Here is a 13,817-nt window from a genome sequence, read left to right on the forward strand (position 1 = left end):
CGTTACGAGATCGATTTTCCTTGATAATATTATTGAAATAAATAAAAGTTGATTATAATAAAAGAATGGCTCGAGGCCTTTTTATTAAATATTAAATAACGACTTTTAAAAAAAAGAATTATGAAGAACATATGAGAAAATTAGAGGGCTTAAATAAAAGGGTTATTAAGTTATATAGCCACACGGTTATAGTGAATTGAGATATAACCCACATTTGGTTAATTTCTAGTAAATAGCCAAGTTAACTTATTAACAGATTAATAAAAGACTTATTTAACTCAGCCAAACATGTAAAAAAAGGTAGTTAATAGGTTGTCACGTATGCAAGTTGGCTATTTACAAAGTATTTACCAAAGGTTGGCTAATTTACAATTCCTATAGTTTAGGTGGTTTACGTAACCAATTTTTTGTAAATAAAATGGCAGGTGGAATTCTCTCATCTTCCTCCAAATCTTCAAATGGAGGTCTCTATTTATAGATCTCATGAAAAGTTTGAAAGTTACACTGATTTTGGGGGCACGTCATTGTTGAATAGGTCCTCTCCTATCAGCTCGTGACACGTACGTGGCATGATCCAAAATTGACGAAGCGGTTGAGAGTAGTGATTGATTGGTCCTCGATCTCCAAGATTCTAGGAGCTATTTGAAACAGTCTGCTGACGAGCTGAGACGGAGAGCTAAGCTGGCGAGCTGAGCCAAAGAATTAAGTTGAAAATGGCGTAGCCCACTATGCGTCATGGGTTGGGACTCAATATCAGTCTATAGGCTTGGAGTAAACTGATTAATTTAGGCCCAAACAAATTCGTATTAATGGAGGACGAAGTCCAACATCTGCCGTATGTCATCTATCCATTCCCTGGAGATGAACGTCGATGTTGGTCGGCTCTAAATTGGGAGGGAGACAATTTTGTTGAAGCCCTATTTTCTCTTTCCAGATTTCATGGGTTTCCATCAATAGTTCACCATAATCTCATCGGTTCTTCACGATCTCGTCAGACGTTTAGCAATGGAGATGCTGAAGTTATTCCATCGTTGGTGGCGAGGAATCTTGACACCGTTAGACCTTGCGAGACTGGTCATTTGAAGTTCATATCTAAAGATTCTGGCTCGGTTTTGGCTTCTCCTTCATTCCATTCTTCGTTGGACTCTAGTCACGGATACGATGCTGCCATCCATCTCACAATTCCTGGTCCTCATGGTCCAATTTTGCAGGTATGTGGAAGAGGTATCCAGTGTAGGCCTTGTTGGGTGGGTTGGAATTGGTTGTTTCCGATTTGGGTACGAGGGTGATTCAATTAGTTTAATTTATTATATGTTTTTTTTATTGTCATGATATTTTTTTATTTAATTTTATGATTTGGCTGTTGGATCTAGGATTTTATTATCATGGTGTTTTTGTTTTGTATTGGATTAGAGATTGATAAGCCGTATCCACTATCATGATTTGGGTTTTCTCAGTTAGACTTTTGTTTATGTAGGCTGAAGAGTCATATTCTTCATGGTCATCGAACCGCAGTTATTTGGATCTCTCTATCAACTATTTTGTGTTTATAGAAGAGTCAAATGAGTGCTCGAAATATAATGTGCTTCATATTTCCTTGTTGGAAATATGCACGAAATGATCGAACACATATACTGTAAGATTAATTTCAGCTTGAGTTCGTGTTATGTCTAATATGTTATTCACTTGTATCCGTGGATGTTTTGCACGCATTTTGATGGAAAATTTCGTGCAATTCTAAAAAATATGTTACAATTATATATTTATGTCTAAACCAAAAAAAAATAATGATACAATCATAAAATTGTGATAGAAATCATATTAAAAATGTTTACAGAACACACCCAGTTAGTCCCGAAGATTTTGGTTCAAAACCTTTTTATGAAAGCATGTCTATATAAAGAGGATCACTGCTACCCAATAAAATAATTTAGGGTAATTAATAATTACATATATGATATTTGTGGGATTGTCCCTTTGCTCTTATTCTTTTTAATTTCTCACACGACATTTGGGCCTAAGCACTGCCTATTCACTTTATATTGGGCCTGGGTTGTTGCCAACTTCAGCAAAAGGAGAGTGAGATTTTCAAATTAAACTCCAATTCACGTAAATTATCAGCTCTAGCATGGCAATGAAGTGTGAAAATGATTTTTTTGCACGACATAAAATTGCTTCTAGCGGTAAAACGAGCAAATTTTTGCGTGGTAGAACGCATATAGCGTAATGTAAAATTATAGTGCTTGGAGAATAGTTTGCGTGACAAATATTCTGTCGCGAAATAACTTTTGTCCTTCGGATTTCGCATTAATCGACTTCCAACATAATATTTTTGTCACACATATAGTTTAATTTTCCAATTGTCTTGGTATGGATAGGGTAGATTGTGATTAATTGAATGTAACAATGTTTAGTTCCGAGTCATTCATTATATATTTCAGATTCGGGTGCCCTTAAACATATGATCATATTGAAATTACGGGTGCCTCAAAGGTTGAAAATGGAGCGCAAAATTCATACTTTAGAGTTTAGATTATCTAGTCGGTTTAGGCATAGACTTCATTTTTCAATTGCTAAATATTATCCATTAGTATTTTTATGATAGTGGCTATGTTTGGTTCAGCTTATTAAGCTTGATTTTAGTTTTTTCTAAAAGTTAAATCATATTTAAGTGTTTGGTAAAATTGCTTTTTCTAAAAGCTAAAAAGTGTTTTTGAATATTTTAACTAAAAAACCAAAAGCTACAATTTGTAGCTTTTATACGTAGATTTAGTTTTTGGATTGTAATTTCTCTCTCTTAACTTTTTTTTTTTCTCTTACACTAACTTTTAATTCTAATTATCTTTATATGCTTTTATCAAATAATTTTTTTGACGTCACCAAAATTTATAATTTATTTTTTACATTCTATAGACACCCACTTTGATATATTTTTTATATATTTTTTATATAACAAAATATATCTTATTATTATTATTAATTACATTTTATATAAATAATTATCACTTATAAATATTAATATATATTTTACCAAACACTAAATCAGCTTTTGTTAACAGCTACAGCTATTTTACAATAGTTTACCAAACACTCATCTGTTTTTTAAAACAACAGTTTTTTAGTACAGTTATTTTAAAATCACTTTTTTAAAAAGCAAACTATACCAAACACAGCCACTATCTCTCTATCTCTACGAAGAAGAAAGAAACAATGTTTTCTTTACATTGCTAGCAAGTTTTTACCGATGGTTATGTCTCGTCTTTTGATTTACCAAAAAAAAAAAAAATCACCATCAGACATACCAAAGAGTGAACATGAAAAAAATGACGTAAATGTTATTGTAAATAAGTTGTTTATCAATGGGTTAGCCGCTTATTCATGAGTATGTGACGAAACATATATAAGTACAATAGAAAAGAGATTTCATAAAATATATATGCTAAATATATACATCAAAATCAAAAATTAGTTATGTCAATACTCTATAATATAAACTTGAAATTGGTGTGACCATACAAATAGTTGTGGTTGTTTCGTTTGGAGTTGGTCCGTAACACTCAATATAAACAATATAAATAATGATAAACAAAACGAGCAAATATATTTTTGATTGATATGTCGAATATCGACGGATGAATAGCCGATAAATTACATGGATAATTATACAAAAAATTAAAAAAATAATCAATTTAAACGTTTGATATTGCGAAATAGCCAAAGTTTGATAAATATTAAGTAAATAACCGCTTAATATGACAGTGACTATTTACTTAATATTTACGTTTGTAAATATATAAAATTAGCTATTTACTTAATATTTACCAAACCTTGCTATTTAGCAATTTCCAACGTTTAAATTGGCTATTTTGCTAAATTACTCATAATTATATCCCTTATTTATAATATATATATATATAACATGTACAAGGTTTATTAATCAGTAACTGTCGATTACCGTGGGCAACTCAAACTTTGCTTCTTACAAATAATAATACTAATAATAATACTAATAATACGCATCATCATCCTTGATAATAGCAAAGATACAACGTGAGAGGCACTCCATGTAGCTAACGTAAGATGTTCTATCATATATAGGAGAGGGAAAAACATTATTTATATAAATCAAGATACAAGACTCAATATATTATAGGCACATTCACACATAGGTTTTTTATGCTTTAAAAACAAAAAAAATTCAGAAAGCAATAAAACATATAATACAACCTATAAACTTGTGTGTTTCTCTTATGGTGGGTACCTATAATATTTCTCATAAGAAAAATATTTTGCACATATATGAAACCAACTACAACTTTTTTTTTCTTTCGGTTAATAATCAGAAGAAAAAACTTTTTTATACTTAGTAAAACTCCAGATAGCTGGACAAAGAAAAGTTACATCAATAAGTCATGTATATGGGATTATTATTCATGATTACACAATAGTGCTTGATACACTGAACCCCAAAAAAGAGTATTTGAATTCAGAGCTCCATGATTAAATACATCTCACGACATGTTCACTACTAATTTGAAATCGATCAAATTCAAGGCAAAAAGTTGTTTTTGTTTGTTTTAATATTCTAAAATTATTTTTAAATGTGTTGCAATCGTTAATACTTAATACCATTGTCGCTATCTCAATATATATATGAATAATATAAAGAAAAATGGGTCAAGTGATTATAGTAAAAAAAACTCGCCATACTTTTAACATAGTTACCTGAATTATATTTACTGCCATAATTAGTATAATGAGCTTTGCACTGAAAAAAAAAAAAAAAAAAAAAAAACTCATGGAGCTATTATTAACTCCAACATGTTCAGAAAGGCATAAATTTTAGGGTCACATATATTGTTTTCCCATGTGCATGTGATCCGCTCCAACTATAGAAGACAAATTCTTTAGACTTTGGGTCCACTAAAATGAATATACACAAAAAGTGCCAATATCTCAACGTTCCTTAAAAAAAGAAAAAAAAAATATAATCTTAAATTAAAATAAAACTAGTGCATTAAAAATCTTAATAGAAAAATTCATATGTAAGAAAAAATTAAGATGGATAAATTAAGAAAAGACCTCTGGAAAAATCAAACCTTATATGTAAGAAACAAATTCTCATTTGATTTTATTTTTTTCTAAGGAGTTTCAATACGAGTAAAACGATTCAACATATATTTATTGATCTATTTCTCTACCTGTTTAAGTTAATTTTTGCGAATAAATTATAAAATTTGTTGATGCTTGTTCTGCAATTGAACTCGCGTGCATGATCGTAATGAATTTCAACGATTATGAACGGAAAGTCAAAATTATTATTAACAAAATATATAAACAATTGGTCAACAATTATGGAATCATAGACAAATTAAATGAATCTGAGGAATATTGGAGATAGATGATCGAATGGACGTAGATGATCGAGGACAAATGAATGGACATAGATGATCGAATGAAAAGCTCAAGAATTGTTGACTATCAGTTTTATCGAGAGTGATCGTGTGAGAATCCATATTGGTCCCCGTGAATCTTCATCCTTAGATAATGAGATAATGAGTGCCGTAGCATTCTAGCAATTTTGTCAATTTCAAACTTGATTTTTGTAATGTATAAACTTTTGTAACGCTCGATTTGTGAATTTGAATAAAATTGACGAGTTTTATTTTAAATCAAATTCTTGTTACATGAGACGTTCTTAAATTTTAAATATCTTGAAAAAATATAATATTTAAGGTCGACGAAATTTCGGAATAAGAATACTCGAGTAAACTCGATAATATTCTTATTTTTCCCGGATAAAATTATTCGGAACATACTCGGAGATTTAAAAATCTCGAGAGTAAAAATAAATTCCGAAATCTCTTAGATATATTCAAGGTAACGGGAATTAATGATGATTTTTTTGGTTATTTTTCAAGAATATTTTTAATTAATTAAGGACGAAGTTGTGAAGTTTTATTTTGAAAGGACTAATGTGCAACAAAGCGAGGGATGGGATTGAAAGAAAAAGTTGAAAGGGGCTGTTTGGAGAGTGACGTGTCCATTTGTGGAGCAGCCACTTGTCTCCTATGTGGCTCAATTTCGGCCACACACCCTCTCCCCCTTCTCTCTCTTCTTCATTTCTTCTTCCTTTTCTTTTCTTCTCCTTCTCCTCTTCCCGTGCGCACACACCTGCAACAAACAAGAAAAAAAATTGTCAGCTCAAATCATCATCCTTGTCGAGCCTCACCATCATCACCATAACCACCTCTCTCTCCTTTCCTTTCTTCTCTTCGCGCGCCATCATCCGTGACCCATGTTGGAATAGATCTAGGGTTAAGAAAAGATTTATCGCTTCTAGCAAGCGGCGGAATATAAAAAATTTATTTAAAACACGTAAAACGTTTTTACAACCTAGACAAAGCACATGAACATATAATTTAAAAAATTTTAAAACTACATTTAGTTTTTACTCGGTACCAACCTCGAATGGAGCTTGAACGTTGAAAAGCCTTAGAAAAGTTGAAACGTTCGTCTTCCCACGCAGCACGCCTCTCCCACTACTAGTCTTCTTGAACCTGTTGAGCAACCACAAAAGTTTCTACCACTAGAGTCTTTGAGTGTGGTTAGGATTTAGTGTGTGGGCACTTTTAAACACGATGACTCAAGAACAAGTCTTTGAGCCAAAGAGCTAAAACAAATGCTAGGTTTAATAAGGACCTATGTGCCAAAACAAAGAACAAGAAGAGATTCTAGAGAGAAAGAGAGAGGGGCGGCTACAATGCTAGAGAGAGAGAGGCTCTCAATCTCTAAAATTGTGTGTTGTGAGTTGTGAATAAGGTGGGGTATTTATAGGAGGATGATTACCTTCAAAAGGTGGTTTCTTCTTTTCTATTGAATATCACATATTCATTAGCAAATATTTGCTTCCCTTTCTTCCATATGGACGTGCAAGCCTTACCATTCAAGTCCTTGGATTTGTTTCCTCATTTGTTCTCTCCCTTGGTTGCCGCCCAACATGTTTTCTTCTAGAGAAAATTTGTTTCCTCTTTTTCTTTTGGCAAGTATCTTCATACATCAATACACAAAATAATTCCTCTTTCTCTCTTGGTATGGACGGTTTCTATGGCTTCTAGAAGGAGCTTCTAGATGTTTCTTTATTTGTTCATGACAACATAAGAAAAGCTCATTAAGAATTTTCAAATAAAATTCCATGAAATGAAATTAATCCTCAAGGCCCAATCACATTGAAATGGCCGTGTGGTTTAAATTCCTTGTCATCATATGACAATGTCAAAAAACTTATTTATTGACATTCATACCATCCCATATCCAAAAGGACAAAATTACCCTTTAGACAATTTTCGTAAAACTTGTCTAGTTCTTGTTTTGACTTAGCTTCTAGTTTAACTAATCCTACTCAAATGACTCGTGGTAGTAACCTCACGGATCCAAATAAACAAAGCTTGAGCTAGTATACTTGGACTCAAAAGTTCACAAACTTTTTCCAAGTTCTAGCTTAATGTCAACTGACTCCACTAAAGAGTTGACAATGAATCTCTCAGTTCAAATGAATATATTTTCTACTCAAGAATTCTACTTAATTGTAATGAGTGGATCCATTGAATATTATCTTTGTTTACCCTTCATGAATATCATCAACTAGATGGGATTTACAAAATTACCATTTTATCCTTCTAGTTTTCCTTAACTCATTTGTCGCTTGTGAATAAGTTAGAAATAATGTATTGACGAGGAGCTAACAAGTCACATTGTTTCATCCAAAAGAGTCATGAATCAATTTGGACACTGGCCAGTTCATTTATTCACATTCTAAGGAACAAAGCATGAGGTGATATACATGACATTTCAGCAATCTTGTACATGAATTCCGTATCTATGAGATCTTCACAAAGTTGCTCATGACATCTTCATAATTTAGTACTTCACCAATAGGTCTTGTCTATATCACATAGTTAATCTAGAACTCTGATTTTCTCAAGTGAGAATACGTAAGCTATGAAATGACATGTCTCATTTCAGGATTGAGGTAAGCACGATGCAATTCATACGTAGTGACTTCGAGACATAAGTGGTGAAATAGTTTGTTCTTATTCTGTCTCTAGAAGTGCACTGGTCAATTCAATACCTTCAGAAGGTACCTAGGAAGAACTATAGATTCTCCAACTCTCAATGTCCCATAACCAGACATCATAAATTCTCCTAACAATCATACTGAGATCAATAGCCCTTTGATCCTCATATTGTGAATATACTGTTTTAAACAAACCATGAAGAGTTTGTTCATGCAAATCTATATTTGGCTCTTCATTTGTTGTTAGGTTTGTTTAAGGACTAAAGACTATAGTTTATCATAAAGCTTCAAACAGACAAAGAAGGATGAATGAACGTTTCAACTTATATTAATAATTCAAAAGTTACAAGCAAGAGTCTTCGTAAGACTTTATTACATCAAATGTACATAAATAAAGACTACTACTCTTCTTGTAGGCACTGTTGACAACAACCCACCCTCCACCGCGCGCTCCAGCCGAGGAAGAAGAGACGTCGTCGTGAGCCACCGAGATGCCGGACCAGGAAAGAACGCCAGGAAAGGCGTGAAAGCTCACCAAGGAAGGTTAATTTTGTGATTTTAAGTGAGAATCTCTCTTCCTGGATTGGATTTCGATTTCTAGGGTTCATAGATCCAAAAATTGGGGGGTTTTTGGATTTCGTGAGAATTTTGAGAAATTGTTTGGTTTGGTTTGGTTATTGAGCTCAATTGATGATGATTATGACTTGTATTTGAGGATTGATTTCGGATTTCCTTGTTTTGGTATGAAATTTGGCCGAATTTTGATGAACTAGGGTTTGAAGATGTGATTTTTAGGGGTTTTGATTTCTGTGGATTGATTATTGTTTCTGAGGCGTTGTTGAGCTTAATTGGTGTTCAGATGTTGTTGAGAATTGTTGTGGGAATTGTAGTTATTGTTTTGGACGAATTTTGGTGTTAAACTTGTCTCGGCCGTGTGAAGCTTTTGTGATTCGATTAGGAATTTTGGTTGTGCTGATTGTTAGTTGTGGTTGTTGATCTGGATTGGTAATTGCTGGGTGATGAGTTAAATCGAGTATGTATCCGTGCTCGTTGAGTTTTGTTAAGAATCCCGGTTTGTTGATATTAGTCGTGGTTAGTATGGATCCGATTTGGATTGGGTTCGGGTTTTTGGTCGAGATGTCGGGATTTGAATTTCAGAAATTTAAATGAGTTTGGAATTATGAAATGGACTCATTATCAGATTCCGCGACTTGATTACAGATTTAGACGGACGAGCGGGAACCGGTAGAGTCGAAGGCAACGAAGCTGAAATTTGAAGTTTTCGAGAAAAGAGTTATCGAACTTAAAGCTCGATTAACTCGTGAGTGTATTAATCGCTTGTAGCATTTAAATACTCTTGAAATTAAATCGTGAATTTCATTATGTAGTTTATTATTTTATTTAAATAAATAATTTATTATTATTTATTTAAAAACGTTTAAGAATTTCATTTAATTATTCGCTTTGGAGTTCTCGGTTATTTTGATTCGGTTTAACTAATTTATTTAAGACTCATAATTATATTGTTGGATTCTATTTCGTATCATTTTCGATACGAAAGTACGCGAGTCTTAAATAAGTTTGACATCCGAAAAACCGGAGAATAATGAATTAAATTATCGAATTCCGAACCGACTCGAATCTAATCCCGACAACGAACCATATCTTCTTCAAGTATTCTCGAATCCAATAACTAACGGACTTCCAACTTCGGATGCTAGTTCTTTCGACATTTCGACAAGTGTCAAGTATCTCGAAGAACGTGAAAAGCAAGACATCGCAGGAAGTCGTCGAGCTTTCTGTTGAACTATTCCGGGTAAGTGAGGATACATAAGTCAACTACTTATCAAGGGAATAACCCAGTTTGTTTATGCATTTATTTGGTTGTAAACGAGAGTGGGTGAAAGCTCTAAAATGAATAAACCTGAAAGTTAAGGCTTCGGCCACTCATGCTTGACATTTTAGTTCGGGTACGCCCGTTAGGTTCAAACGCTAACTTGAACCAGCCACGTTTACAATGTATATAGTTAGACTTCTCTTCTAACTGTAAGAAGTAGGTTAGAATCGAGATGACGAAAGAGCAATAGACTCTCGAATTCAATCGAGAGTAGAAGGTTTGAAAGTCACATTTCGAGCTTTCAGCTTAAAACATTTAATGAGCATCAAAGGGAAACAATAGAGAAACAATAAGTTCTTTCGGGGTTTATCCCGTTACGCTCTTCCGTATATGAGTTTAACGTGTATGCTGCTAGCTGCAGAGTACCCAAAATTTAATTAAGCTTGTGTCGGTGGCATCCACAAGTCAACGACTTGTGCTTAGCGGGCCATGTCGGTCCGTGCGCTGAGTACTCAAAGCAATGGGTGAAGGTCGCGCATCGCGAGCTCATTGCTAGCTGGAAAACTCGACGAGAGCTGCATTGAGCGCCCCAGGGCGCAGTGGGTGAAGGTTGCGATTCGCAAGCTCACTATGCCAAAGACAAGCGGCGCTGACGTCATGACGAAGAATGTACCACTAGCGGATCTCAGACAAGTATTAAAACTTAGATCAGCTGATGACTGCTGCTCGAAGTCTGAAGCTGGTCTCCGGTCGGGCTGGGGGTTATAGCAGTGATAGTGTATAACCTTACAGAATGACAAGTGTTTTTAGGATGCACACTCATTAGTCACTGTTAGGTGATAGCTGCATCCTGCATTCTTGTACGCTTGTTCGCACGTCATATGCTCTGCATTAGACTGTTTTTCTTTTCTATGTTAGACTCTCGCTTACTGAGTCACTCGACTCATAGTTCTATGTCCCTTGGTAATGTAGATAAAGGCAAAGCGGCAATGTAAGCCGAAGAGAGGCAGAACTGGGATTGATCGAGTATCCCTTGACCGGGCTATGGGTTTTGACTCGGGAAGTAATCTACTATATAATATTTTGTATAATATCGACCTTACCTAGAATAATATCCCGTGTATATGAGTAAAGTCGGGAGCTTCTATGTACACACACACACATACATATATATATATATATATATATATATATATATATATATAAGGGTCGATATACGACTTCTAAGTTCTAAACGGAAAACGAAAAATTTCCCAAGATTTTTTATAACCACTTTTGTATTAAACGTTTTCACACTTTAAATAATGTTGTATTTCGTTTATTATACGTTTAATAAATTATATATTCGCCTTGAGTATTTTATTTAAATATTATTGCTTATATGATGACATGCTCGGGATACGTGATGTTGGTTCTGACGAGTCGCGGCTTGCGGACGAGGTGACGACGCTCGTGGGTCGTGACAATTTTAAAGAACTAACCAACGTTTTCGTTTATTTTGTAAATTAGCCATTTACCAAAATTAATGTATGAAAATATTAAGGACAATTATGTAAAATGCTACATGATTAATTAGGTCATGTCACTAAATGTGGCTACATTTTAAACATGCTTAAAACGTTAGTTAGATTATAAATTTGATATTTCAAATGATCTAATCTGTGAGATAATTTTTTTTTTTTTTAAATATTGTGAAGAAAATATTGCAAAAACTTAATAAGCGGACAAGTTATTCACTTTATGTGGTCTAAGGTCTAAGGTCTAAGGTCTATTGCCTCATCAATAGACAACGAATGAGAAACAATTTACTGTGGGCCACATATTACTTGCAATTAAGGGAAAGAAAATCAATTATATGGAGCAGAGAGCATTTATATCTCACTTCACTTTGCTACTATCCAATATGCATTCATTTTTACTTTGAAATTGAGGAAAAAACCCTTTTGTGAGCAAAATGATCTCTTCATTGGTTTCAAACTTAAAAAAGGGATAAAAAAAAAACAGTGTTAGGAAAATGGGTTTCATCATATTGAACATGGGACTTCAAGTGCAAGTAAAAGTCCCACGTGAAATGATAACTATAATTAATTATGGTGATTTTTTTTTTTACCAGAAAGGTCAATGAATAACCCAAGGGGTTCTGATTCTTCTGAACTAGGTAGAATAAGATAATTAAATAAAATCCTCACTATTTTCATGCACGCCCAATAAAAAACTACAATACACATACAGAAGAAATTTACTGTCCTAAAAGTTGAAACAAATATAGAATATCAACCTACCAAATTTCTGATTTTGTGCATGGATTGGACTTTGGACACAGTCAAATTACCTCAAAATAATCTTTTAAACCAAAACTAAAAAGCCAGAAGTAATGACCTATTGGAGTTGGACAATGACTTCAACGTATATGTGAATAATATAAGAACTCGACTTAAAAGAAAACACTAGTAAGAAGACCAAGACCTTTGAAATCTTAAGTCAACATAAGTCAAGCACAAAATTGTAATATATCGATAGCACTATCACATACAAGATCAAAGAAGTTTCCGCTCAGAACACATACATCTCTTTGGCCCTCTCGTATATCTATATACTAGTTTCAACAACGCGCGTTACGCGAATCAGCAAAATTATTATTATTTTTAAACAAAAAGTAAAAATAAAAATAAGTAAAATAGAGTAAGTTGAAGACTTTTAATTGTATTGAATTAAATTTAGTAAAATCTTTGTCAATGATTTTTAAAAAATAACAAAAAGTAGGAAAAAAAACTCTTTTATGATTCAAAGTTTTTCAAAATACTGCATGTTTTCCTATTTGTCATGGACAAAAAAAAAATTAGGTAAATAAAAGTTGAACTTAAATTTTGATAAAAGAAATTAAAAAAAAAAAGATATAGAGAAATAGAAAGGAAAAAAAGTTTTTTATATTTATATTAATAAATATATATTGTTATGTTAAATTGCAAAAGTGTATTATATATCAAATAATAACATATAAAATATACGTGTAATATTAATACCACATAATTTTTCCAAGAATATGTATATATATAATAACATATACTCAAAATAATGTATGTTATTGATATAGTATTAGTAATTATGATTATAATATATATGAAAAAATTATACAAAATATATTGATAAGAGAGGGAGAAAAAATATTATACAAAATATATTGATGAGAGAGGGAAAAAAATATTGAAGACTGAAAAAAAAAATTGAATGCCGAAGGAAAAAAAAAATTGAATGCCGAAGGAAAAAAAAAATTGAAGGCCGAAGGAACAGAAAAAAAAACCGTCACGTGTCGCCGCCTAGCAACGTGACGGCTTCAGGATGAAAGTTGAGGAAAAGTTGCTCCTTATTAACTATGTTATAGATTTATGTATCTTTTCTCTACATCTCTATCAAGTTTATGATTAAAAAAAAACCATAAAATAATAAGTAAATTATTTTACTAGAAATTGTCAAGTAATTTAACATGAGAACCCCTCAAGTCTTAAGTGGTCCAGCAATATCACTTATAAGCAGAATACTTCAACTTTATCAGCAATATATTTTATGACCTTTATACCCTTGACAATAAAAATCTGTTTATTTCTATGCACACACTATACTACACACCCAAAAGTTGAAACAAATATAGAATATCAACCTACCAAATTATTTCTGATTTTGGACCTCGGACACAATCAGTTACCTCAAATAATCTTGTAAACCAAAACTAAAAAGCTAAGTACTGACCTAGACCAACTCCTGTACGCTTCATTAAACCAATTTTCCAAGTGTTATACGCCCATATTGACAATTTTTTTTATTATATATAAATGACTCCTCAAATTGATATATTGAATCATAGCCAATGACTTAAATCACAAGAAAATAAAAATGGGTAATTAA

Source organism: Urtica dioica, chromosome 5 (assembly GCF_054948205.1).
Source record: "Urtica dioica subsp. dioica isolate 48M chromosome 5, U.dioica_male_clone48M_v1_H2, whole genome shotgun sequence".
Taxonomy (NCBI): Eukaryota; Viridiplantae; Streptophyta; class Magnoliopsida; order Rosales; family Urticaceae; genus Urtica; species Urtica dioica.